This window comes from Fundulus heteroclitus, chromosome 1 (assembly GCF_011125445.2).
Source record: "Fundulus heteroclitus isolate FHET01 chromosome 1, MU-UCD_Fhet_4.1, whole genome shotgun sequence".
NCBI classification, from domain to species: Eukaryota; Metazoa; Chordata; class Actinopteri; order Cyprinodontiformes; family Fundulidae; genus Fundulus; species Fundulus heteroclitus.
Genome location: NC_046361.1, coordinates 18318798 through 18345801, shown reverse-complemented (window position 1 = coordinate 18345801; position 27004 = coordinate 18318798). Strand labels below are relative to the sequence as shown.

The 27004-nt window shown below is 43.2% G+C and overlaps 1 long non-coding RNA gene across 1 annotated transcript; it reads right to left on the bottom strand.

Moving 5' to 3' along the window:
* Positions 1 to 21591: 21591 nt before the first annotated feature.
* On the bottom strand, positions 21592 to 26799 carry LOC118563110. Its single transcript, XR_004931022.1, has 2 exons — positions 26766 to 26799; positions 21592 to 21856 (listed from the first exon to the last, which is right to left on the bottom strand). It is a non-coding gene; the product is annotated as an uncharacterized LOC118563110 (long non-coding RNA).
* Positions 26800 to 27004: the final 205 nt, after the last annotated feature.

The window sequence follows — 27004 nt, the reverse complement described above, 5'->3', positions numbered from 1 at the left end:
ATAAATACATAAAAAAATTTGAGCGGTAATGTCTTTCTGGTTTAGGATCGTTGAAAACATAGACCCCAGATAATGAGTAGTCTGTTCAGCTACTAATTCATCATTTTCATCTCAAACACGAGGTTTTAGTGAAAAGGTTACCCCTGTCCGACTTGTGATGTGACAATCAAAGATCTTAGCTGTAGTTTCTTATCAATTTTACCACCTCTTTACCTTCTGAAACATTTCACGTTGCATTAAACAACAAATGTCACCAAACATATTAGGACCTCTGAGAGTCTGAGTACAGGGTGCTTAAATAATTAGCTATTGTTCCACTCCAGGTGGTTCTTTGATATATGCACATTGTGATCCGTGATATTGCAATAACGATAAATTTGTGATATATTGTGCTTGGTATACTTAGTATAAATGTTAATATCCTTTTATGGAAGTATGTAGATATGATTCGGTCGCGCAATTATATTATTAGAATCTCATAACCTGATTGGGCCACAATGTGCTGACGATACAATTAAATGTTACTACAGAGTGAGAAATAAAGGATCATTCTAAACTAAGATTATGTTTCAAAGCAAACATATCTTTGTATGCTGCAGACAATTTCTGTCTTTTAATTTTACATAATAAATTATCTAGTGATCAACAACAGCAGCTACAGTTTAAGTTTTGCTGCAGTGTGGCACCGTAATAACTACTATTATTATTAGTCACATTAGCCTCCGCTGCCTTTATGACTGAATGGAGAAGCGATGGTTTGTTTTGTTGCTTCCCTATTTAGTAGCTGACTGGGCCGTCAGCTGATTACCATTTTTCCTGCGTTAACTCGTACCGCAGTAGAACAGAGCGTTGCACCTGGGAAGCTCAGACTGACAGAACCCGGTCATGTGTCTGTGTCTGTGGAGCTAATATTTTAACTTGTCGTCCGGGAGTTTTACTACTTCACTGTTGCAGATACAGGGGCTTTATTGACATTTGGTACCGGCGCATGTGGCAGTACCTCCGTTATTTAGAAAGGCTTCCAGTGTTGCTTGTCTCTGATGTTTCTCCCAGCGTCTTTTGCTCGCAAGGCGGCAGGGTTTTAGGCACTTTATGGATAACAATAGCCGGCATGGCAGTTGGTTTTAGCTTGCGAGGGTAACACTAACACCTGTTAGCGCCTTCATCAGTTTTGTTGGTACAAATGCCTCAAAGTCTTCTGAAGAGAAGTGTTGAGAGCACAAATGTGGGTGCTTTAGAAGTTGTCTTCTTTCAACGTCTTTTTCCCATGTTGCTTTTCTCTTTTTTTTTTATGAAGAAAGAGATGAAGACTCACCTCACTGTTTGTGTTGTTTTCTGTCTTGAAATTACAGCCAACAGCGACACCGTGTGGCATTGTCTAAATATAAACCAGTCAAACTCAATACAATAAGAAAAAGAACAACTTGGATAAATCTGTAGGCTCTAGTCCTGTAGGACCTAACCGTGTCATTAACCCAGTATGCATTGCACAGGTGACAAAATAGCGACCTCTATGGGTGAAAAATATAACAAAGGATATACAATGTTTTGAAGTAAATTAGCTTTTACTTATCACAAACAGCAGTTTTAAGTTAATAGGAACATTTCAACATATTTAGGCCAATATGTTCAACCAATCATGGATCTCTTCAAGATATAATAATCCGTCTTTCCTGGTCAATACCAGTTTTCTTTAAATTCTGACTTGCTGATTATTATTATTTTTTATTTTTAAAACTGTTTACAGCAGTTTGGGCGCCAAAGCAAACCAAAACTTTATCTGATTTTTACTAAACCTTGAAAGGTTATTTGATTACATGTTGTTTGTTAATGCCTGTATGGGGTAAAAAAAAGGTGGAAGTTTGTAGTTTTTGTAATGTATAGGAAAAACATTTTTACCCTTTTTTCTCAAACTGCCTTTGATTGTTGCACGTCTACTTATTTCTTAACATCTTCATTGTGAGACTTAAAAGGGAGGATTTCATCAGTTGAAACAGTAAGATATTTCTAACGAGATGCGGATTCATTTAGCGTCCCTCGTGTGGATACAATAGTGTGGAGCACCACAGGGGTTCTCTTTGTGTTTGTAAGCAGCATACCTTAGATTTCTTCATCATTTACTGCCATCTTAAGGTGACGACAATGTGACTGAAAAAGGTGAAATGCAACCTGCAGGTAATGCAACAAACAGGGTAACTGTGTTTGCATGACAAAAATTAACGAAGCCTTCACCATATAGACGGATATATGCATCCGTAACCTCCTGTCCCGACTACATGGCCTTGAGGGACACCTTTTGTGACATTCAGGTAAAAGGAAGCAATATCTCTGATTTGAACACACTGTTTAAAAATGGAAATATAATATAAAGAACCAGCCAGCAAGTGTATGAAGCATGAAGGCCTGCAGAGAAGCGTAAATACTAAAAGAAGGCGATACTCTTGGGTTATTCAGATCTCTGCTATAATTCATTGTTTGAAACCAGAGCTTTCCTCGCCTCTTCTCTCTGTTTACCTGTAAGCTTGTCCTTTTCTTCCTCTGCTGTCTGAGGATTGCCACAGAGCGTTTTCCCTCTGCCCCCCCCTCCACAAGCCCCCTTTGTTGTAGCGAGCAGCTCAAAAGCCTCCAGGGATGCTCAGACAAATAGAGGACAGCGACAGGTGAGGCTCTGTCCCTCCATTCTTCCATCTCTGCGTCTCCCCTGTGAGCACTCTACCAGACAAGTTTCCAGCCTCTCAAAAGCAGCAAATCGACTCACCGTAGGATTCATTGTCACTTAGCCGAGCTGGGGCCTTGCAGCTCTCTCTTAAAGGCCATATCCTCCTCGTTATTCCACCATCTTCTCAAATAAAGCCAATGCTACGTGGCACGGCGGTGCTGAAGCCTCACTCCGTGTATTTATATCGTCTGCATGAAATGCAGCCTTCTTTCTTTTTTTTTTTAAACATGCAAACATTAGCCGGCCGCTACAGATGACAGCTAAATTAAGTGCTTGTCACATCTTAGAAGATTCCCACTGGACGCGTCCAGTCAGCTGCGCTCCCGTCTCGATTTGCCGCAGTTTAATTTTAACGAGGGCGTCGGGCGCGACGCGTCCGCAGGCTCTATTGTGCTGATCTCTCACCGAGGTGGCGGATGTTCTGTTTGCTCGCACACATTTCTCGAGTACGGTCGAGGGCCAGCAGCGCCCCGTCAGACTTTCTGTCTCCCTCTTTATTCTTGGCGTGGAGCAAATGGACGCTCGGCACAAAGCCACGGACCTTGCCGCACGAACTCCAGCTGAAGATTGCACCGGGGATGCACGCACTTGAATGTACACGCACGGAGTAGTTGTGAAAGCTTTAAAAAAAAAAAAAGATTGTCTAACAATAAGAGTTTAAATTTCCCTCCTAAGTGTGACAGCTTCATCACAGGGGAGAGATTCATCACCACCACCCCTGCCTGGCAGAACCTTCCTCTGAGAACCTGCAGTGCTCCCCTCCTCTCTTTTCCCCTCTCTCTCTGTGTTTCCTCTAATCAACAACAGAAACTGTTCAATTTTCGGCACGTACACACACACACACACAAAAAAAAGAACAGCCTCGCTTTATTTCTTTATTTCCCTCTCTGCTGCCTGACTCTTCCCAGGAGTTTTATTTGCCTTCCTCGAGTTGCTGCAGCTATGAAGATGTTGACAGCAGGCACTGGAAACTAAAAAGGGGCGCTTTCTCTTCAACCCACCCCCGCCCTCCGCCCATCTTCTTTCTGCCTTTCTCTTCATCACGTAGCCGCTCGCATTACACAGCACTCGTCCACCTTGTAGCCACTGTTGCCGTGAGATAACGATGATGAAAGTGAGAACCATGTGTGACATTTTCTGGTTAATTTAGCTCCGAGTTGTGGATGTGCATACAATGTGTGTGTTTTTTTTTTTTTTTTTTGGTGTGCAAACGGAGCTCATGGGGCAGAGGAAACCGGTGGCTGCTTTTAATTGTTTGTGACACATGAAATGAGAAACAATAATGTGCGACTTCTGGGGAGCCCAGGAGATTACAATCTGGTGAGCTGCTTTAAGGAGAGGCGGTGAAATGCTATAGCACGTCTATTTTTTTCCCCCCCCTCTGCCCTCTGAGCCATAAAGCACTCCAAACACATTTAGCAAGCGGTGATTTAAAAAAAAAAAAAGAAGTATTTCCCGCTCTCTGTCTGTTCACCTCCTCGCCCTGTTTGTTATCCAGCGGCGCTACCGGTGCAAAACCTCGCGGGCTTCTTGAGTGAATCCTCTAATGTCTGTGTCGCCCCTTGCAGCCTCGGTTCTCGGCAAATATCTGCAGCACCACCTGATTTGACTTGGTAATGGGGCATTGATGAGTCTTGGGGGAAATCGGAGGAGGAGGAGGGGGGAGAGAGCACAAAACCGTGCAGGCAAGGAACCCGCCGCTGTGAGGCGGTAATAAAGGACGCGTGTTGATTTTCAAACGCAGTTGACGCACGGCCCCTTGCAAAATATGCTCACCCTTTTCCGTTTTTTTACCTTTAGTCACATCGCAGCCTCAAACTGTAGCGCATTTTATTGGGATTTCATATAAATGATGGACACAAAGAAGTGCATAATTGTTAAATGGAAAGAAAATTATACACGGTTTTCAACATTCTTTTATTATATGAAAAGTGTGGCGTGTTTTTACGATTCAGCCCCCTTTTGCACATCTGTTTGTGATTTAACCGCAGTATTAATCCAGCTGTTCTCACCTTCTACCTCAGAGGCATGTTAGTGAACAATTAGCTTCACAAAGACCCAGAAACACAGCAGAAAAGCCTCTTTTAGATTTAAAGAGACAGCACCAATCTCAGTTGCTCTCAGACACACCTCCATAGGAGGGGTAAAAGCGTCTTTTAGAGGCTGTGAGGCAGCAATAACGAGGAATTCAGACCAAAGCATTGCAGCTCCGCTTTATATAGACCCCAACCGAATGAATTCGATGTGAAAAGGAACGTAGTAAAAAGCATGATATGTCCCCTTTAACCTATTTTGCCAAGAAGAATGAAAAAAACGTTCAATGCACTGCAAAAACAGAACTTAAAATAAGTAAAATGTTCTTAAAATATGTATATTTGTCCTTGATTTGAGCAGGTAAATAAGATGATTTGCCAATGGAACAAGATTTTTGACCTTAAAATAAGGAACAACTCATCTCCATCATCTTATTTCAAGTGCAGTATATCTAATTATCTTATATTAGGGGTCAAATTACTCATTCCATTGGCAGATAATCTTATTTACCTGCTCAAATCAAGGACAAATACACTAACTTTAAGAACATTTTACTTATTTTTAGATCTGTTTTTGCAGTGTGACAGGATTTGCGACGCTGGTAAAGACAAAACCTCTGGAAAATCTCTAAAAAGGGTGGCTAAATGCAAATTAAGGCCACCCTTCTCAGATCTTTATTAAAAGATCTTCTTCCTTTACCTTTCACGTAATCGTTTTGGTCTATCACATAAAATCCCACCCAAAAAAAGAGGGTGTGAATACTTTTGCAACACACTCTAGAAAACGTAGAACCATAGGACCTAGAGCAGCTGTCATCTGTTGATACCTCCAGCATCGCGTTGTTTCCACAGAAATAAGCCAGGATGGGAAAATAGCCTTCAACTCAAATTCCGTTTTTTTTTCTTTACCAGAACAGTATTTTTTTTTTTCTTCTTCTTCTTTTTACATCTAAAACTGAGCGCAGTGTTCAGTGAATCAAGAGTTCAACGTGAAGGACATGAAAGGTAGCCCTGCCAGGAGTTGTATGCGAGATAAAAGCAGAATCGCTTAAGCACTCTGTTATTTGAAGCACATTTCAATTGCTGTTGATGTCAGTAGTCTAATAATTCATCTTGCTGGTTTTTATCGCCGCGCATAAACACACACACACATCACGCGCGCGCACTCCCACACACGGCGCGGGCTGTAGCTGCAAACGCAAACTCCCCTCGCCTGTGAGAGCAGACCCCCTTCTAATATAATACAAGCAATCTGAAGATGAAATACTCGTCAAGCCGTCGTCTGTCCATGCCCGTCCTACAGATGAGCAGGGCTGCGAACAAAAAAAGCAGGAGCCGACTGCGCCCGTCTCCCTCACAGGGGCATCTCGTCTGTGTTATCATTCCAGCTACTGCTGCAATTAATATTAATGCGCTTTAAAGCACGCTCCGCCAGCAATGCCTCCCTGTTTTTTTTTTTTTTTTCCTCGTCTTGCGTTATGTGTTTGCATGTGTGTGTGTGTGTGAGACTGAGGAGGAAGAGGGCAATAAAGCCGGCGGGTGGATAAGAATCTAGCCAGGATATGACAGTCCTCGTGTCAGCTGTCGTTGAGCTTGAGGGATATGCGGCTAAAGACAAGGGATGAAGCTGAATCCCAAGCGGCCGAGCAGGCAGGTAGTACAGCTTGTAGTGGGAGGCTTCCTGCATCCACCGCCGCCGGACTGTGCAATGTGCACAGCCTGTTTATTTAGTCATGTTGTAATAATGCCTGACCTTTTTCCTTCAAGTGCACGGCCTGACCTTTAGCACCTTGCTGCTCTGCAAATCAGCGTGTGTGTGTGTGTGTGCGTGTGAGCGTGTGTGAGCACACAGAGGGAGAAAGAGAAGAGCACCTCCTTTGCAGGGAGCTTCATGGTCTGCCAACTCCGGGAGTGGATTGTTCCAAATTAGTATGCATTAGGTGGTTAGTGCAAAGCATTTAATTATGCGAGATGGCACTAAACTGTCTATGTTATGATTAGCCCAACACGTTACAACCTTAATCTCTTCATTTTTTTTTTTTTTTCTTTTTCACCAGATTTGGCTTGGTGAAGAGGAGGTGCAGAGCGGAGGGTGGGAAAGGTAGAGTCTTAGATGATATGTTCAGGATTTAATTTTTTATTTTTTTTTTTTACCGCCAGCCTATTATTAAGGCAGTACTGTCAATACCCATATGTCCATGTCAAGAGGTCTTGCTTCCTGTTATCATTCCTATTATTTGCTCTGAACGTGTGTTCCTTTGCTATCTTGTTATGCAATGGGATGTACAGCGCTAAGCGCGTAAGACGTGTTAAAATGTACAATGGCAGTAGTCTGTATGTGAGGCTAAACCTAGTCTGTACGTTTTACTGATTTTTAAAAAACAACAACAACCAGCGACTGGAAGATGAAACGCTCATCGAGCAGTCGTCATTCCATGCCTCCCCTCCAGATGATTAGGGCTGCAGCTGTCGCTCTGTATCCTATCTTGTCACGTTATGGTTGCATATTGACCAACACATGTTACCGCGGGTCCAAACGCGCGGAAATCAGGTCTCGTCACGAGTTTTGAAGCATGATCGTCTCCTTGGATGCTCTCGTGTCCTGAAAAATCCATGTCTATTGGGAGCCTGTTCTTCTCAGTCAAGATGTGGTAACGTCACTTTCACCATGATTCACAGTCCTAAATTATTTTATTATAGATATTCTTTTATATGAAAGAATCCCCTGACCGTCTGGGAGTGAAATTTAAAGGCTCCAAGTGCCCCAGGTGGTCAGAGAATTATTTGGTGAAGAATTCAGAAAGTAGGTCATGCCGTCTGTTTCACCTCCAGTTTTAAGCATTTGGCACGCCGAGGTGAGTGAGTCTTCATCGGTCCAGACGGGTGTTGTTATTCGGCTGCTGCTGCTACAAGTTTAGGTTGTGTTGATGCTGTGGCAGCCTGGCTTATGTGTTGATCAGATTGTGTTTGCTACAGTGACAAAGGTGTAGTAAGGCAATGCTAGAGCGTTGCTTTCCCGTGTTTAGCTACTCTATTGAAACAAAATGCAGATATGCAATATTGTGACCGGGTGACCGGGTATAGCAAAAGGCAAGTTTTTATGGAGGATACAGTTTGCACATTGATTTTTTCTTACTTAGCTTATCAGCATTTTTTGTGTTTAAAGGCTCCAGTAGTTCTATAATGATTATTTGCAGATAACCAACCCTGTTGTTCCATCATTTGCGATTATGACATGTGGGAACTAGTTTTGTGTGCTTGAAAAGGCACTACATCGTGCAATGTTTGTCTGGCTAAACTAGCTTTGAAGGTAGCTCCCAGCATTTCTAAGTCGTTTGCATGGCTGTGTGTTGAATGACATAAACAGGACAGGCATATTTTGTAAACGCTGTAAGACAATTTTGCCATGCACCACAGCTGGCTAATGACCCTGAAACAGATATGTGATTTGAAGCTCTCCAGTCGCTGTTCTTCATTTAAAAGGCTTTTACCGTTTACATTTTTGCTGAATTGTATTCCATAGCTTAAAGATTCTCTAAAACACAGTCTATGATTTGTTGTTTTTGCTGAAACGCTTTATTTTTGGCCTGTAGACAATGCTGTTCTTTTATTGTTAGGACCACCTTAAATTAGATCACGCATAAAAAGCACCACGTAGTTAAAACTAGAGTAAATTGTTCTGTTTTGATTACACATTTGTGAAAACAAACTATTCTTAGCTCCCTTAAATGTATGGTTTCCCATCGTGTGTCTTCTCATGAACTTAATATTGTGCGTGTTCTCGACTTGTGAGCTAAATGTAAATGAGCTAAATTACGCCTCTTTAGTCAAGATGCTCTAACAGAAGTAAGAAAGCAGAAGAAGTTCCCTTAATGGACCAAGTGGTGGATCGCAGTATCACTCGTCAAGCAGACTGCTTCATGTTCAAATCAATCAGGAAAAAATGCATAATAGCAGAAAATCACATAAAAAAAATATATATAATATTAAAAACCAAATATTTAAGTTTGTTTGGATCATCTTTGTACGCATCATTTAACCACTGATTCGAATATTGCTCTAATAAGGCAACTGCGGGATTAACTTTGTATATATGTTGATGGTTTAAAAGAAATCAGTCTATACTAAATATAGCCTTGAATGAAATATGTTTTAGCTTATTTTACTGGCTGTGCTGGAGCCTCAGGGGAGACAAATTCTCTTTTCTTTCTTTTTTTTTCTTGTCAGGATGTAAAGCCTCTGCATCTTGTCACCCATTTCCAACACTGTAACACTGTTGAAAAAGCTTTGGTGCTGGGATGGGAAGCACGACAGTGACTCCATCATTCAAGAAATGCTGCCATATTCCCGTTAGACGTAACAAGTGTCCCCAGTATTTTGCAGCAAACGTGTTTCCCTCAAGAATAAGCCTTTTTCTCTCACTTTCAGTCTCTGTATTTGTGCTCAAATTCGTTGCCACGCGTCATTGAATCAAGCCAGCTGCTTTTATGCATGTGTGTTCCTAGTCAGTGAATGGCTTTTGATGGTTTAGTCAGTGCTTTATTTTTTATTTTATTTGTTTGCTTTAAAGCTTGAGGAGCACACAGCGGCGGTAGGAGAAGCCTGGGCAGAGCTGAAGCGAGCCGAGCCAAGCAGGCAGGCAGTCGCTGCAGTGGAGCCCCGGCAGCTCCCCGGAGGAGCCCATTATACAGGAGAGATATCAAACCATGAATCATTTACGCCAGCCCTCCCCTCCCTCCCCTCTCCTACAATCGCACGCAGCACTGACGCCCGGCCAGGCCGGCTGCTTGCCGCTGTCTGCATCTTTAATGAATGATTATTGCACTTCATAAACAAGGGCTAGAGTAATTAAAGTATTATTGATCCTTTTCTATGTTTGCTCCCAGGCTTAGGATGAGGTTGTTGTCCCCCTGCACTTTGCACAATGTTGTCTTTCTGTTTTTCAGTCTTGGACAAACCTTTTGGAACAGATCATTGATGTACTCTGCCCTTTTCCCAGTGTCCAGAAACGGGTGCTGCTGCTGCTACAGCTAGGCGAGGTTTTCCTGCTCATAGTTCCTTTTTCTCCTCGTGGAATTCGCGCTTCCCGATGTCCTCGTTTCAGGATTTGCTTAAAAGGTGGGGAGACACGGAGGTTAATGTGCTGGAAAGGAGTGATTTAGGTCAGCGGTCGTTTCTGCATCTGTCACTCTGACAAGCTGACGCTTTAGGAGGCTGAGCAGTGTTGAATAAAAGAGAGACAAGTGAGAAGAGAGGGTAAACCTGACTTGACTGTGATTTGTGCTCAGTGAAAAGCCACAGTGTTACAAAGCACCCGCTTGATATAAACTTAATCAGTTTCACCTCCTCAATGAGGATCAAGACTGTTAAATCTGCAAAGAAGTCTATTTCTCCAACCATCTGCTTGTTTTTTTTTCCCCCTCATCTCTCTGCCTTGCTGTCATTTTCTCTTTTCTGGTCTCGTTTTCACCAAAGCTCGTCTCTATTTTTCTTCTCTCTCTCTCCAAGAATCTTTCCTCATCGACACTCTTCTCAATTTTGATCAGTAGTGCACTTCAGCTTTAATATCTGAATAACTGATGGGGGGAAAAAGAGCTCCATAAGTGGGCTGTAGAAGCCATTTTGTGTGTCAGCTGCTAATGCGGTGAAATTGTTGGGTTTTCCTGATTAACAATCAGCCACAGTTTGAGTCATGGAAGTTACCGCTTGCAATTTCCCTGAATGGATGAATGTTTATGCGCCCCTTTTTTTTCTCTGTCAGTGCCGTTAAAGAGTCACAGCGCCTGGCAAAAACGACTAATTTCTCTTGAACTTGTTCACATTATGTCTAAAGAATCTATTGACAATAAGTCTAATAGCCGGCCACTGTAAGAAATCTAACACGACTAAAAAAACAGTCCTATTTTGTGGAGGGTGAAGCAAACATGCATAAGACTCACTCCCATTTCTACCGTGAATACTGGTGGTGGCAGCATCATTTCTCGGCCCGGACAGGGAGTCTCGTGTAGCTGATCCAGTGGCCAGAAGGAGGAAAGACTATAACTCTTGGGAGATGTGACCAAAACTCAACTTTTTAGCCTATTTGCCAAACATATGCGGCAGTAAAACTCTGTGGTGGCGGCATCGCGCTGCGGAGAAGCCTGTTTCCCGATGGTGGAGCAAACTAGAAGAGAAGATGCTAGAGACTCAGAGTTGAAATTGGTGTGGGGGTTAATTAGCCTCGTGAGACCATCCTGATCTCGCAAGCTTTCAAGGTTTCACTCGCAGATCAGTCTGGCTACTCTCCGTTAAAGAAAATTTGGAGCCGTTCACCAAACGAACGTCCAATCAGCGTTGGCTTTGAGGCGGGTTGAGGTGTGACGCAACGAGAAGCGCGACAGTTCAGTCTAAAGAACATGGCGGCTTCAGCCGATGAAACTAGCGTTAGCGTGGCTATCGAGCAAGTTTTATCGGAATTACCGAGTATTTCTTCACTGAAAGAAGAGCAAAACACTGCTCTGGAGGCTTTTCTCAGAGGAAAAGATGTTTTTTGCTCTTCTCCCGACTGGTTTCGGCAAGAGCTTGTGGTTGTGTTTTTGTCGTCGCTCTGTTAGTACGTCATATGCTTCGTTGATCTGATTGGTTTATTTGGCCCGTCTATCACCAACATAGGCCAATCAGCTAACCAGTATTTTCACCCCTTCCCAAAATTACTTCAACAGAAGGTTTCCAGATGGATATGCGAAGCAAATCTATCTGGCGGAGTCAGGTTAGGGGTTAATACCTATGGAGTAAGAAAGCTGTCAGAAAATGATGTGGGTTAGATTTTTTTCTGTTAGTGTGAATCTGAAAGCTGAGTCCAAAGTCTTGTGACTACAACTTTTAACTTCTACAAGTACAAGTCTTTACTGCTCTATAAATAAAAATATGAATATGAATTGTTAAAATCATGCTCATGTCTTTTCGACAGCTTTCTTACTCCATAAATATCCAGCCGGACAACAACCCTAAACCTACAGCCAGAGCTACTGAACAGTGGATTGGCACCAATCCACTGTATTATTAGCAGACATTCAATATTTTTATTGAATTTATGTCTGGACTTTGAGTCATTCTGAGATTATTTGGCTTCAAATTTACTCTTTAATTATGTTAATTAATTTGAGCTATTTTGTTAAGAAGAATGGGCAAAGCTGTTAAATAAATTAAATTGAATTGAAGAAACCTGCAGCTATTAATGCAGCAAAAGGTGGATCTATACAGTATCAACCCTGAGGAGCGCTGATTTAAAAATCACCACAGATTTTTCAGATCTTTGTCAAATATTTAGACAATGATTTATCATCTTTTACTTTATAATTATGTGCTACTTTATGTTGGCCTGGCACCTAAAATCCCCAGTAAACCACACAGTGGTGTAGGTTGACTACATGCTAATGAATATTTAAGCAGTCACTGTATATCTGTGTTAGATGTTATCATGTCATCATGTTTATCCATAGCTACTTTTTCTAAATAACTTTACTACAAATAGAGTTTTGCTATTTGTTAAGAGAAAAAAAAGGAGTAATAAATCCGATTGAGCCAGCCATTAATTCCCAGATAGCCGGGTTCAGGGAGCTTCTGCTGATTAGTAGCCTTTTCTCCCTGCCCTCTGGCTTGTTCCTTTTGTTAGCGAGCCACATGGCTCTGCGCAGGCTTTAGCCTAATCAGTGCTAAATATTCAGCAGTAGACCATAGCCTAATCAGCCAAGGCATAATCATTGTCAACCAATTGCTTTCCTCTTGACCTCTCGGATGGAGGTAAAACTGCACAGCCTCTCCACAGCGCCGCCTCAATTACTGCAGCGGTAACGGTGATAAAGAAGACCTCGAGCTCAAATGAAAATGGCTGATTTATGTGAGCACACATGGCTCATAATTGGATTATAAGGAAGCGCATTAATGCCGTTTACGGGTGTGGTGATTTACAAACGTTGGCCAGGTATTTGCCGATTTTTACCCCTCCATCCTTCTAAGCAGTGCACCCCCCACCCCCCCTTTACGCTGTTGTCCCTGCTCCGCTGCACAAAGGTGTGTTTGTGCGCCTGAGGAAGACGCTGGTGTGTGCTGCCAGTGACTGACCCTCTTGTGCTAGTGACAGCTGTGAGGTCGGAACAAAAAGATGCCTATCTCCCGAGCAACAGCTCTCCTTATCCTCTTTTTTTCTTCTTTTTTTTCACGATCAGCTATAAAGCAAAAATGTAGTTACTTAAGTAAAAATGATCACGTGTCCGATGTAATTTTGACGAGACGATCGCTTGTATTGTGTGAGGAAAAAAAACCCAACCCCTGCATTGATCCATTGATTTTTTTTTTTTTTTTTTTCCCCCTCCTCATTAATAGGAGCTAATCTCTTGTTTTGCTGGGAGACTGCACAGAGCTCTGCTTATTGTCAGCCTGCCCTTCACTTATTTCTGTTTATCCTAATGGAGAGCATTAAGAGAGGGACATAATTAATTGACCCTGGCAGCTCCGAGGAGCTGTAGCCGAGCTGGGAAGCAGGTGCTGGGTGGGCGCCTCCCCCTCCCTCCTCCCCCTCCCTCCTCCGCCTCTTACTCCGCTCCTCATCTCAGTGTGCATATCACCGCGAGTACCCAACACTCCCCGCTGACCGATTGGCTCAGACGGTTTCTTGGTAAGTGCAATGATGCTGGATGCCTGAGCCTGCGTGAGCAGCATAATACCTTCTAATGCCTGAAGGAGCGCTCGCTCTCTTCATTTCTATTTCAGCGCTTCCCTCAGCTGCTGCTTCCCAGCCAAGCCTGGCCGGCGGAGAGCAGAGCTGAGTGCCTCCTTTTCTACTTTGCTTTGCCTGGCAGTTTATTAAAGGGAATACTAGCTTCTTTTTTTTTTTTTTCTCCCCCCTCCCCTCCGCGCGCCTGGGTGTTTGATTTTAACAGCAGCAGAGGCTGTCATGGCAGATAAAAGACAGTGAGCCCCAGAATTATGGTTCACACTGCATCTGTATTTACTGCGTCATCCCCCCCCCCCCCCCCCCCCCCCCCCTGCTCTCGCCACACCTCCCCATCCACAGTCTCTGACAAAAAAGGGAGGAGGAGGGGAAAATGGAGGACGGGCTGCTGCATTCATGTGCCTTTACGTTGACGTGTCTCATAAGGACAAGAAGGGGATGGTATAGTCATCAGTCAGCCCTTCACAATACACACGTCTGCCACCATGCAATACAGAAAATGACTCAAAGACAGGGATGATTGCTGCCTTTTAAAGCATTTATGTTCCAGGTTTGGAGATGGCTTTTTTTGTGAGCTTGCCAAAAGTGTGAAATAAAAATTAGGCATGGGTTAGTATGAGGTTTTCCCAGTATGATAACCTCTAGTAGTCGTAGCATAATGCAGGTTCACAGGATCACGGTATTGACATAAAATTTTAAAACAAAATATATTTCTTGATATTGTTTTTTTTTTTGTTTCTGTCTGCTTGACATTACTGTCACCATGCCATCTATAACATTAATTTCTTGCTATTTCTGTTACTAGACTTAAGCTGATATATAAATAAGTAAACAGCCGAGCAGATCATTGTGCAGAATGTTGTACCATGTTGGTATTCTGACAGTAACACAAAAACAAACCAGGCTGATTGGTCGGGTTATTTGTCATGCTTTCTGCTTCGGCAGAACTCACAGTCGTTAAAGACTTTAAATTGTAGGAACGTTGTGATTGAGAATCATGCAGTTTTGAACCGCTGGCTTTTTTAAAGTCTTGGCATCCCGCTCATGCCTGGGAAATGTAAACCTTTGCTTTGAGTGTACCTTTTTGGCAAAAATAACTATTGAAGATGTCAATAGCCACAAAAGTTTATTTTTTTTCACTCATTTTAGAAAGTCAAACTTCTATATTGTATAGTTTAATTACACATATTTCAAGTCTTTATTTCTTGTCGTTTTGATGTCGGGGGCTTACAGATAATGACACCCAAAATGCTTTGTCTCAGATAATTATATTATTGCATAACATTAATATAAAAAATATATACTTTAAACAGAAACGTAAGGTTTCTGAAGAGCGTGTTCATTTCTGAGCACACAGTGCTTAACTGAGGCTTGTTTTGCATGAACTACAGCATCAGTGCAGCGTAGCACGGAGGTGATCAGCCTGTGTTTCTGCTGATAGGTGATGGGAGCCCAGATTGCTTTGATAGCTGCCGCCAGGTCATCTGCCATTCTGGTTCTCTCATCTTCCTCCTGACAATACTCCATAGATTCTCTGTGTGGTTCAGGTCAGGCTGCTGGCCAATCAAGCACAGTACTCCCACAGTCATTAAAACAGCTTCTGGTACCTTAGGCAGTGTGGCCAGGTGCCAAGTTCTGCTGCAAAATTGAATTGTTATCTCCATGAAACTTGTCAGCAGAAGCAAGCATCTAAAACATCCTGGTAGACGGCTGCGTTTACTGTGGACTCCAGAAAACACAGTGGACCAACGGCAGCAGATGACACAGAACCCTGTGCCTCTCCACTCTTCCTCCAGACTCTGGAACCTTGACTTCCAAATGAAATAGAAACTTTGATTTTTATCTGAAAACAGGACTTTGGACCACTGAGCAACAGCCCAGTTCCTTTCCTCTTTAACCCAGGTAAAGACGCTGGTGATATCTCTCATTCAGGAGTGGCTTGGCACGAGGCTTTGAACATTAGTAGCCCATGTGTACGATTCGTCTGTGCATAATGACTCTTGAATCCAAAAAAGATGAAAGAAATTGCTTCACAATCCTCTAAAGTCTGAAGTTATTAATGTTGCCGCTGCACCTTTTCTTACCACACTTTTACCTTCCACTAAACTTCCTATTAATGTCCTTGGAAACAGCAGTCTGTGAGCAACCAGCTTCTGTAGCATTGACCTTTTTGTAGCTTAGTCTCCCTGTGAAGGGTGTCGCTGACTGTCAGTCTGGGTGTTTAGGTTGCACAATCATGGCAAAGACTGCTGACTGCACAGATGTCCAGAAAAGAGACCATGTAGCGCTCAGGAAGCCTTTGCAGGTGTTTTTAGGTGAATTTGCTCATTAGGGTTTGAGACCATCAGTTTCCAGTAAATTTTTACAGTATTCAAATTTTCTGAAACCAATATCAATACAATTAGTGAAATATTCAATGCCTTTATTTGTTCTGTGTCATGACTCTATGTATGAGTTTCACTTTCTGTAATTAGTGAAAGTGAAACTCATACATAGAGTTTCACTTTCTACAGTGAACATGGCTACTGACATTTGTTTCATACTAAGTAGAAAAGCATTGATTTGCTTATGGTGACTTCTAGACGTCCCTTGTGTGGTGAAAGTAGTCCCATCCTTTTAGTTGGGTGTGAGTTTATACCCTCCTTCTACATAAGGATGGTATAAACTTCTGGGAGGACTTCTGATCTTACTGTATTTCTATAGATTTTTAAATGAAGTCTGGTGATTGGCCGGGCCATTTGGACAGCTTTGTTTTCTTTCTCCGAAAGATTTTGCATCGATGTTTGTTTGACATCAAGGTCTTGCTGAATAATCCCCCCCATGCCTCCACCCCCTCCCCTCCCCTCCTCATTTTATTGATAGCCTCCTGGTGGGTGATGGCAGATTCTAATTAAAAATGTCCCAGCACAGTCTTTTTGTAGCTAGTGGCCCTTCCCTCTCGGATAACTCTTCTGATTATCATTTAGAATTTGACGAAAGGGTGATTACCTGCCACACACTGAAATAACAGCCCCCCCACCATGATGAATCCACCTCCAAAATTCAGCGTTTGTATAGTGGTATACAAACGTACGCGTGTGTATATAGGTTTGGTCTCATCTGACCAGACTTTACTCTCCCAGTTTTATATTTGCTTGTCCAACTACAGGGTTTGCCCCACTGTATTATTTGCCAAAAATGGTATACAGTAGGGTTGTCAAAATACTATAATTGATACTAAAAAATGAATGCAGCCCCTCACCTGACCCAAATAATGAGCCGAACACAGAGAGGCTGCTGGAAGCCATAAAGTCGGCTTAACATGTTGGGAACAGCTAGAGGAAAACAAGAACCCTCTTTATAGACAAGATAAACACAAAAGCGTTGTTCGGAGAAACTTTCCCAGGCAGACAGATAAGATAAAGCAATTGCTGAACAGTGCTAACAGTACGATACGGATGTTTGAGAGCCACATGAGAAGGTCAATAAAGCTCCTGTATCTGCAACGCTGAAGCTGTAAACTTAATGCTTATGTTGTCCGGCCCGTTACTGCTACCGTCAGGCTCAGCCGGTTTTCTGGGGGAAACTCCGAAATGTTATACAGCAAACTTTGAACAAGCTTTCCACAGGGGGTTTTCTTCAGCAGAGTGGGCATCGAGGCCACAGTGGTTGAGTGCATTACTTATTAGTTTCATTGAAACAACAGTGCCTGCTTTCCATAGCAGGCACTGCATCTTGGACAGCTCTTCTGATCATCATTTTGTATTTTCTACCAGAAGCCTTGAAAGGATCACCTGGACGTCAGCAGTTGATGCCCAAGAGATGTTCTTTTCCCTTTTTTCACCTCATTTCATGGTCATTTCTTATTCTCTGTGGCTTTTCGCCATAATTTATAGACTTATTGATTTGGATTTCCTTGTACTCGGGTCGTCACCAACATGTGGTGTGAACTGGTGTCTGTGGTGCCTTTGGAAACGTATTTACTGAGAAAAACGTTGAGGGCTTACCTACTTATTTTAGTTGGGGTTTTTTTTTCCCCACACTGCAAAAACGGATCTAAAAATAAGTGAAATGTTCTTAAAATTAGTGTATTTATCCTTGATTTGAGCAGGTAAATAAGATTATCTGCCAATGGAATGAGTATTTTGACCCCTAAAATAAGATAATTAGACATACTGCACTTGAAATAAGATGATTGAGATGAATTGTTCCTATTTTAAGTGCAAAATTCTTATTCCATTGGCAAATCATCTTATTTACCTGCTCAAATCAAGAATAAATACACTAATTTTAAGAACATTTTACTTATTTTTATATCCGTTTTTGCAGCGCACTCAAGCTAAAGGGTTTTTAAATAGCATGCTTTAGGCTATTATATATATATACATGCTGGTAGAGTATTACTTTGAAATGTTCCAGGGCTTGCAGTAGTTTGCATAATCTACAGCTGTCTGTCGTCTCCACACATCTCGATGCTGTAGCCTTATGTGACAGCTAGACTAATGTATTCACGGCGCTGCCACAGTGAGAGGCATTACTTTACCTCTGCCTAATTGAGGGGAAACTCCCCTGACGCCTGCTTAGTGCGGCACAGGGTAAGGAGAGCAGCCAGACTCAACCCTAGGAGCCGAGCCTGCTGAACCCTGACTGAAGAATAACAGAACCCGGGACCACCCTGGGACCGCCGAGGGAGGAAATGATTTAATAATGTTGAAGGCATATTACACCAGCCCTTCCTGCATTTTCTCCCCCTTGCTCTTTCTTTCTTTCTTTTTTTTTTTTTCTGCCTCTTACCTGGCTCAGGAGACGGCTCCTATTCTGTGCCTGAAGGTGTATCTAGATAGGTTTGCTTAATATTTCACGCCCTAAAGACAGAGATTCTCTGCAAAAGGAGAAGCAGCAAAGAAGGGTGCAAAGGAGGGCAAAAAAAATCAGCGCTGAGGGGTTGACACGGATTGTGGAGCGGGGCTAGAGAGTATAGTCAAGGGCAGTCGGGGCAGGGCCTGTAATTGGCTGACACTGGAATACAGCGGTGGATATGTGGGTGCGTGCGGTTATGCACCCGGGCGATGTCTGAACGCTGTAAGCCCAAATATATCGCTCCGTCCAGGCTGCACAGCACTCAGGATGTTGATGCGCTGCCATCACCTTGGACATAAGGGAATGTTGAGCTCAAGTACAACAGACACTCGCACGTTATTGTTTTCGGGAAGAGAGGAGGTGCTCACGAGACAAAATCCACTCACATCTGCAGCCGTACAGGCGAGGTCCCATCTGAGAATCAGACTCCATAGATCGACTGAGCCCTTGCCCAGTTTTAATTGTCCCGGGCCCCATGGGGGGGGGGGGTGCAGGGAGCTAGCGGGGCGGGGCTGAGGATTTTCTTCTGGGTGAAATGAGGAGAGGTGGGTGACAGAGCAGTCCAAGTGTCACTCGCAGGTGCAGAGAGAGGAGATGGGGTGGGGGGGGGTGCTGACAAGCTAACCGCGGGGAGCCAAATAGTGGGAAGGCGTGCAGAGTAACAGGGGAGTGGATGAGGCTTTATATAAGAGCGACGCTCCAGGAGGCATCCATCTTCCTCCAGCAGCACCGATACATATAGCCCACCTGTTATCAGCTGGTCTATTAACAGTCACTACAGCTCCTGTTCTCATGCTATGGCGTTTACTGGCGAATGTTCCCCGCATTTTACCTGCAAAAACCATCATTCAAAATAATGCTCTCTCTGATGAATTTTGAATCTCAGTCAACCGCATGTACCTCCCCTCTTGAGGAATAAAATCAATCTGTTTGGATGCAAAACATACTCTGGGATTCCTTCGTCTGTATTTTTCATTAATAGTTAGCTAATTAAGAAATTAATTTGCCCGTTAGTTAATAATAAAGGTAAATGTCATCCTTGGTACTAAATCATCCGTTTCATTATCTACCATCATCTTAATGGGAAGAATAAAAGCCAATAGATGTATGTGCATGATAAATTAAACTGATATAGGCATAACTTTATGACCAGCAGCCTCATAATGTGTTCCCTAACCTCCCCTGACCTCTCCAACCATGGGCACCACTACACCCAAGTCCATGTTAGCTACACATTGTCTAAGTCCTGTAAGTTGAAAGGAGAAGATAAAGGAGTCTACACATATCTATCTAAAGATATCAACTTGAAGTTTTCTTAATCCTGGAGACTCCCAAGAATGCAACAAAATGTATTTAAGGGCTAAAAAAGTGGATTTTGCATGATATGTCCCACTTAAGGAAGCAAAAAGTAAGGAATGTTCTGTAAAATGAGCAAAAATCATTTGTCACCCAGGATGGAAGTAACATTCCCTTTAAACAATCGGCCCTCTCCATCTACAGTGTCTCTTAGTCTACATTCACACTGCAGGTCTTAATGCTCAATTCCGATTTTTTTGTGAAATCGGATTTTTTTGCGTGGTTGTTCACATTTCCAAATATATGCGACTTGTATGTGATCTCCTGTGTGAACTGAACGCGTTCAGCCAAAGTGTCCCGCATGCGCACTCGAAGACGCGATGACGTCACACGTAGCAAGCGTCCTCAGTGTTTGTGGAAGTAAACATGGATTATAATGCTGGCGCGCATTTTGTGGTCATTAATTTATTTTCTAACCGGAGCTTTCTCTCCATTGACTGCTCTTTTCATTGTTGTCCGCTATGTGTGTCGTCTTTCTTCCCGCTTCTGCATAGCAGGACGCAGAATAGTGACGTTTGTCAAGTATCGGTGACGTACAGGTTGGATAAATGCGACCCGGCCGTACAGACACAGGTCACATTTGAAAAGATCAGATACGTATCGGATTCAGGACCACATATCCAAGTGGCCTGGGTCGCATTTGAAAAAATCCGATCTGTGTTGTTCAGACTGTCATAAAAAGATCAGATACAGGTCACATATGGGCAAAAAAATCGGAATTGGGTCACTTCAGCCTGCAGTGTGAACGTAGCCTTAGTCAAGGTTTTTCTCCTTTCAGAATTAGACGTATGGTGCGAAACTACTTCGGTGTGCAGTGTTTACTTCCTGGTTCCTCAGCCAATCATATGAGTTCCCAAACCAGAGTGCCAGCATTTGGTATTTTCTGTTGGCAAAAGAGCAGCAGCCTGCTAACATGGAGGCCAGTAAGAGAAGTAGACCAGAAACAAAACAGAATACATCATCATGTAGCTGTCCTGTGTTCGTAAATATTCAGTGGAGTTTCACAGCAGCAGGACTGTTGATGAAGCTGTTGTCAGTGGCAGGCTGTTGTGTTTCTGATTTGAAACACTAGGTGTCATTATTACTTATTGCTCCTTTAAAGGTTGCTTGTTTGACTACAGAAGCTTTGAAGAAGCCTCCTTTACGTTTGTAAAGTTTATGAGGCAGCATTTTCGGTACTTGGCAGATAAGATACAGATATGTGAGAACCTGAAGAGTACCTGGGCAAGCTAGTCTTCCAGGCTGCATTTGATCACCAGCTGAAAAAATAAATAAAGAAATAAATACTGAACAGGATAACTGGGGTTGAGATTTAAGATTCATGAAACTGTGATTGTATTGAAGATACAAGGAGGTTTAATGCCTGATTGGCATTCGGACCACATTAGCATGGCACCTATACTTCCCTAGTAAAGGATAAATCATGCGGGAATCACTAGCAGATAGTTGATCATTTTGAGATCCTAGGAGGTGTTCAACTCCTTGTTGTTCTGGGAATAAAAAACCGGGGTTTGTGTTTTTTATCTCGCAGCTACATGGAAGCTGAGAAAGAACACACCGTCTAATTTCTCCCGTATTTTCATTACTGTCAGTTTCAGCCGTGAATCATCGTTTCATTAAAGTCCACATCCAAAGCTCTGCCGAAAAGACATTTGAAACGCACCTTGTGATCTGTTCTGTGACGATGCCCAGTTGGATTGAGGTAATTGCAGGCAGTGTTTACGTGGCAGTTTATTACTCCGAGTGTTATCTCTGTTGGGTAAATTATCAAAAAAAAAACAACAACAACAAAACAGACAAAAGAAAAGAAACGGCGTGCTAGATTATTGATTGAATCGTTTTTAATGAAAAAGCTCCACAATAGCAGGGCTGCTGGAATAGAAAATGCAGCTGTGAGGAAGCATCAGCAGCGTGTTTTCTATTTTTTCTTCTTCTTCTTCTTCTCCCCAGTCGTGTTCTTCCCCTGTTGTTGGCACGGAGATGTCATCCAGCCAGTCACGCTGGGGTCAGAGGCTCTGAAAATAGCCCAGAGGTGATTGGGGCTGCTCTGATAGCGTACCTGCTGTTACCCTGAGACGTTATCCAATCCAGGCTTCCTCCCAGCTGCTGTTGTGCTCCGCTCTGCTCTGGATTGTTCTGCAATACCTCACACAAAGATGGAGTGGGGCCATTACACCTCTGGCTCTGTAACGCTCCCTGCAGACACAAACACACACACACGCTTACTTACACCTGCCCCGACGAGCGCGCACACACATGCAGCCGTCTACATTGTGGCTGATTTTTAGCCCTGCGTGTTTGACTATGCACGCACAGATCATTACACACACGTGTGCGACCACACACACACACACACACACACACACACATGGAGCCAGATTGTGCTGTCACCACAAAAAGCTCTGCAGAGGCAGCGCAGGCTGGCTGCCTTTTTTTTTTTTTTTTTTGCAGAGGGTCAGAGTTGACTGCAAATTACAGCTGTTGGCCGACCGGGGCCCGTGATGGATCTCAATGCACTCTGTGTTTACCCACACACCTGCACCCCCCCCCCCCCAGCCACCCCCCCCCCCCCCCCCCCCACCAGCGCCAAGCGGAGACGTCGCTGCCGCCGCTGAGAGCACACAGCCATTTTGTAACACCTCAAGAAACTCTCTCCTTCTCTGTCTCCTCTCTCTGTATGATGAGGTGGTGCCATTAAGTGAATTTGCTGTTATTTCCCCAGGCTCTTTGCTGAAGATGTCAAACCTCAGCCAGCGAGGCAGCCAAGGATGACTGCCTACTCAGGCAGAGGCAAACACACACAGACACACACACACACAGGCACCGCAACTCTGCTACGCTTATGATCAGCTTTCATGCTTCTGTGTAATTTATCAAATTGCTTGGGCATGTGATGAATGGGCTCAGATCTCAAAAGGGTATAAAAAAAAAGGCATTAGGTTTGCATTAGGTTGCCGTTCCTCCCATGTAACAGCTCAGAATTTAATTACAGCCCAACGGTAAACAACGTATTCACGTTTTTCTTTAACAATATTTCAGCGGGCCTAATTGCCGAGTACTTTTTGCAGACTACACTTGAGCGATTACACGAGTGGAATCAGGTTGTTAAACAGAATCTGCTCAATCCTATTACTTCTACTGCGGGCGACTATATTCTTAGTGCGTCGAATGAACAAGTAGGCTTAATGCGCTCTACATTTTCTCACAAATGTCCACACTCACACATCCTTGCTGCTGAAGAGGCTGGTTCTCTCCTGGTGATTTGTCACAGTTCCCTATTGTATTACACACCACCTCTCCTTCACACTCCAAATCCCCTCCTCCTTTTTTTTTTTCTTTCCTCCTTCCTCTTTTCCTCTCCTCTCCCCCCCCTCCCTCGCTCCCTAAATCATTTCTTTACATGTGTGTGGCTGCCCCCTCTTGCTGTGATTCTGATACTTCATAACGGCAGGAGGAAATTGAGCTGACCTTGAGGCTGCCGAGCTCCTTTATAATGCTGATGTATGGGGCTGCGAGCGCAGGCAGCCAGTAAGTGAGAGGCATGTTTTTATTTGCCGGGGAGCAGGGCCCAGTGTCAGGACACATAACAAGGTTCATTTCTCGCCCACTCGAGCTGGCTAGTGTGCCGGGAAGCTTAGTGTCAAGCATTTTGCAGTCTGCTCTTTGTTATTTACCTGCATTAGCTTTTATAAACTGGAATAAGTTGCATCGCGCTCCCCGAAGGATGATGATAGGCAACCCCCAAGAATAGAGTTGACCCTGTAGATAGATTTGATTTGCCAAAATGCAATTTTTTTTTCCACGCTGTCGCCGCCTCGCACGTCTTTTTACGGTTTGGAAGGCCTTTTGTTGTCGGTTCTCGTGACGTACCAATGAGTTGGCCTTTAAATCTGTGATCTGCAGATCAAATACTGAAAATCGTTCTTTTCCCCTCTGCGCTGAATGCATTAAAAGGCACCAATCAACACCGTACACTTAGTTGCACTATTTAAAATGCATGTATGATAATGAACCTAGCACTGTTGGAAAGCCATTTTGTTTTTGTTTAAATAATTACACTGGTAAATCATAAAATGTGACATATATATCCTGTGAAATTCAAATGAAGAACAACATTTATAGGAGTAGAAAAAAATAGAAGATATGGCTTTGAATACGCACTTAAATGTGCACGTCCTTTCAAACTTCGCTGAAGGACTTTGTCACTCAGATTCAGCATTCAGTGTTGGTGATTTCTCTCTTGCCATCGATCACAGTGACTCCAACACTGTAAGTACACAAAACATTTGCTTATTTGCATCTTTTGGCTACAGACATAGTTGGCAGAGAGATTACAAAAGGATCTCATTGTACAGAAGTATCGGTTAGGAGAAGGATACTAGAAAGGAGCTCATTAATCGTTAGTACTGGTTGTTTTTTTACATACAATGATGGCCTTCTTAATTCTCCATATGTCTCGACGAGGGACAGATTTGCAAGACAGAATCTTCAAGAGAAAATCCCCAGGCCTGGTTAAGGTCTCTAAAACCCTGTAGGAGGATGTGTTGTGGTTTTTGGTATACCAAATTTGAACCTTTGGCATATCACCAAAAGGACACCACAGGGAAAGATGGCGGTGGCAGCATCACGGTCGGGTTGCTTCTTTTCAGATGAAGCTGAGGTTTTAGTCACATTGGATGAAGTTACACATGCATAGTTCCAAGTACCGACCAGTTTCCACCCAAAACCTTCCGGTGTCTGATGCTGGAGGTACATTTCATTTACTAGAGTCCAAATACTCCTCCACATAGACATTAAAGGAAGTTTTGGAAAGGCGTAGCCAGAATCCAAAACTAAATTCAACGGGAAAGCTCTGGACTCAACAGATTTCCTCTCAGTCTGTTTTGGAAAACCTTTGGATGGTGGAGGGTAACCAGACCATCACGTTATTTTAATGTTTTCCTTTTAATTTAGTTTGTAGCTGAAAAGCAGAGGAGAAGTGTCCCTGTATGTGGATTATTATTTTAAAACGATTTGTGGTAGGGTTTTTTTCTCTTCCCCCAAATCACATAAACCTGGATTTTTGACAGGACTTTGACACCTTTGAGAGTCCCTTTATGCTTTGATGCAGAAAAAGGAATAATTTGATTCTGTTATTAACTGTTGGATTTAAAAAAGAAACAATACCCTGCATCAAAGAGCCTCCAGAACATTTTTCTCTTTCATATGTTATAGTCCTTAAAAGAAAAAACAAATCACAATCAGGAGGTCAGAACCGAATGAGCAGAAGTCTGTATCACCCAGGAAGCCCCTGATTGGTGCATCTCTGTCCCCTTCTCTTGTTTGGCGTCCTTCACCACAGATGCACTCTGTTTGGCAACCTCATATCACTCTCGCGTTGCTGTTGGTGTCATATTATTAATCAGTATTTGTTCATTGTACATGGCCCACTTTCTTCTCTGCAGTGCCTCTTTGCTCATCAGTGCAATCAGCCGCATCCTAACAAAATCAGCCAGCTCTCAAATTACAGCCAGGATTGGGGGCAAGTCGGCAGCAGGAACATGCGAGTCGTTTATGATTCAAGCGTGAGCACTGTTTAGAAGAGGGACTCGATGATTAAATGTTTCTAGACGATGGAGCAGTCGAATAGCTCCGATATAAATGGGTACTTTTTGATGCTTGAGAGATGCTTTTGCAAAAAGAAGGGAGTGAAAGTTGGGTGCATATTTCTTCTTCTGTTGTTTGTGTGCATTTGTTTTCTGGTGTGGCGATCCGTTATATTGTGTTGCTTAAAGGTTTGTGCCCCGTTTTTAGAAATGAGTTTTCTTAATCACTTAGTGTTACTAATTGTGTTCTCGATTCATTCAGTGAATCGTGACGTTGATAATGTTTCAGCAAATTAAAAAACATCAATAGTTCAAAAGAGATGTAGACGTTATTTGTTGTTCTGCCAGTATGGACGGGTAAGTCTCACACTACTGAATATAACATCACGGTTTCACTATGTTTATATAGCACAATTAAAAACACTAAAATGTATCTAATTGCTTTTATTTTATTGTAATGCTGCAAAAATATTTCAATCTATTGATTATAACACTGAACATTAGGATTGCACCATATCAGCACAACGGGTGTAATATTTGTTGCAATTTAACCCAGTTTTCCTTCGCTCTTTTCTCACTTGTTTGTTGTCATTATGATGCCCTCAACACTGTTAAGTTTAGCATCTCACCCACTAAATTCTGTATCGGATGGGATGCATCAAGTGCATTCAAAGCTAATCCAGCAGACTGGATATGTTGCATGCAGAGCATTCATGTTTCACAGTTGAGGTATGTCCTACCAATATCTGTATCAAAGCAGGCCTTCAATCATATGGTGTTATTAGAGTTAAAACGATGTTAGAAAATCATGTGATAAATGGAAATTTTATTGATAAATATCACTTGTGAAAAATTCCCACTTTTCTCACTCCTGTCTTTTACCCAACAAATATTGCAATCCAATAGCTCTGATATTGTTTTGTTGGTGCCTGGAAAACGAGCCGTTTCAAAAATCCAATTATTATGTCACAATTGTTTGGCACTGCTCCTCACCTAGCAACCCTAGCCAAGCTCCGCCCCTTACCTAGCAACCCCAGCCGAGCTCCGCCCCTCACCTAGCAACCCCAGCCGAGCTCCGCCCCTCATCTAGCAACTCCAGCCGAGCTCCGCCCCTTACCTAGCAACCCAGCCGAGCTCCGCCCCTCACCTAGCAACCCCAGCAGAGTTCCGCCCCTCACCTAGTAACCCCAGCCGAGCTCCGCCCCCTTACCTAGCAACCCCAGCCGAGCTCCGCCCCTCACCTACCAACCCCAGCCGAGCTCCGCCCCCTCACCTAGCAACCCCAGCAGAGCTCCGCCCCACACCTACCAACCCCAGCCGAGCTCCGCCCCCTCACCTAGCAACCCCAGCAGAGTTCCGCCCCTCACCTAGTAACCCCAGCCGAGCTCCGCCCCCTTACCTAGCAACTTACTGCTGTATGCGCTGTATGATGGCTGTTCAGCATTCACATGATTGTCAATTAGCACAAGCTAACTCCAACAATAGACCACTGATAACCCTGCATCCATTTAGAAACTTACCATTCAGAAACCGCTTGCTGGTTGTGCAGGAGGCGTTGCTCCTTGAGCTTCTGGGTCTGACTCCGGGTCAAATATTGTAAGGTTGTACCATTGTGCATCTGTTTGCAGCCATTTTCACATGTGCAGAGTGTGAGTGTAAACATTGACTTTGGGGGGAGGCAGGTACAACTTATTTTCATAAAAGTGACAGAGCTCTTAAAAACAGCTCATTCTGAAAGCTTAAAATAGGGAGAACGGAG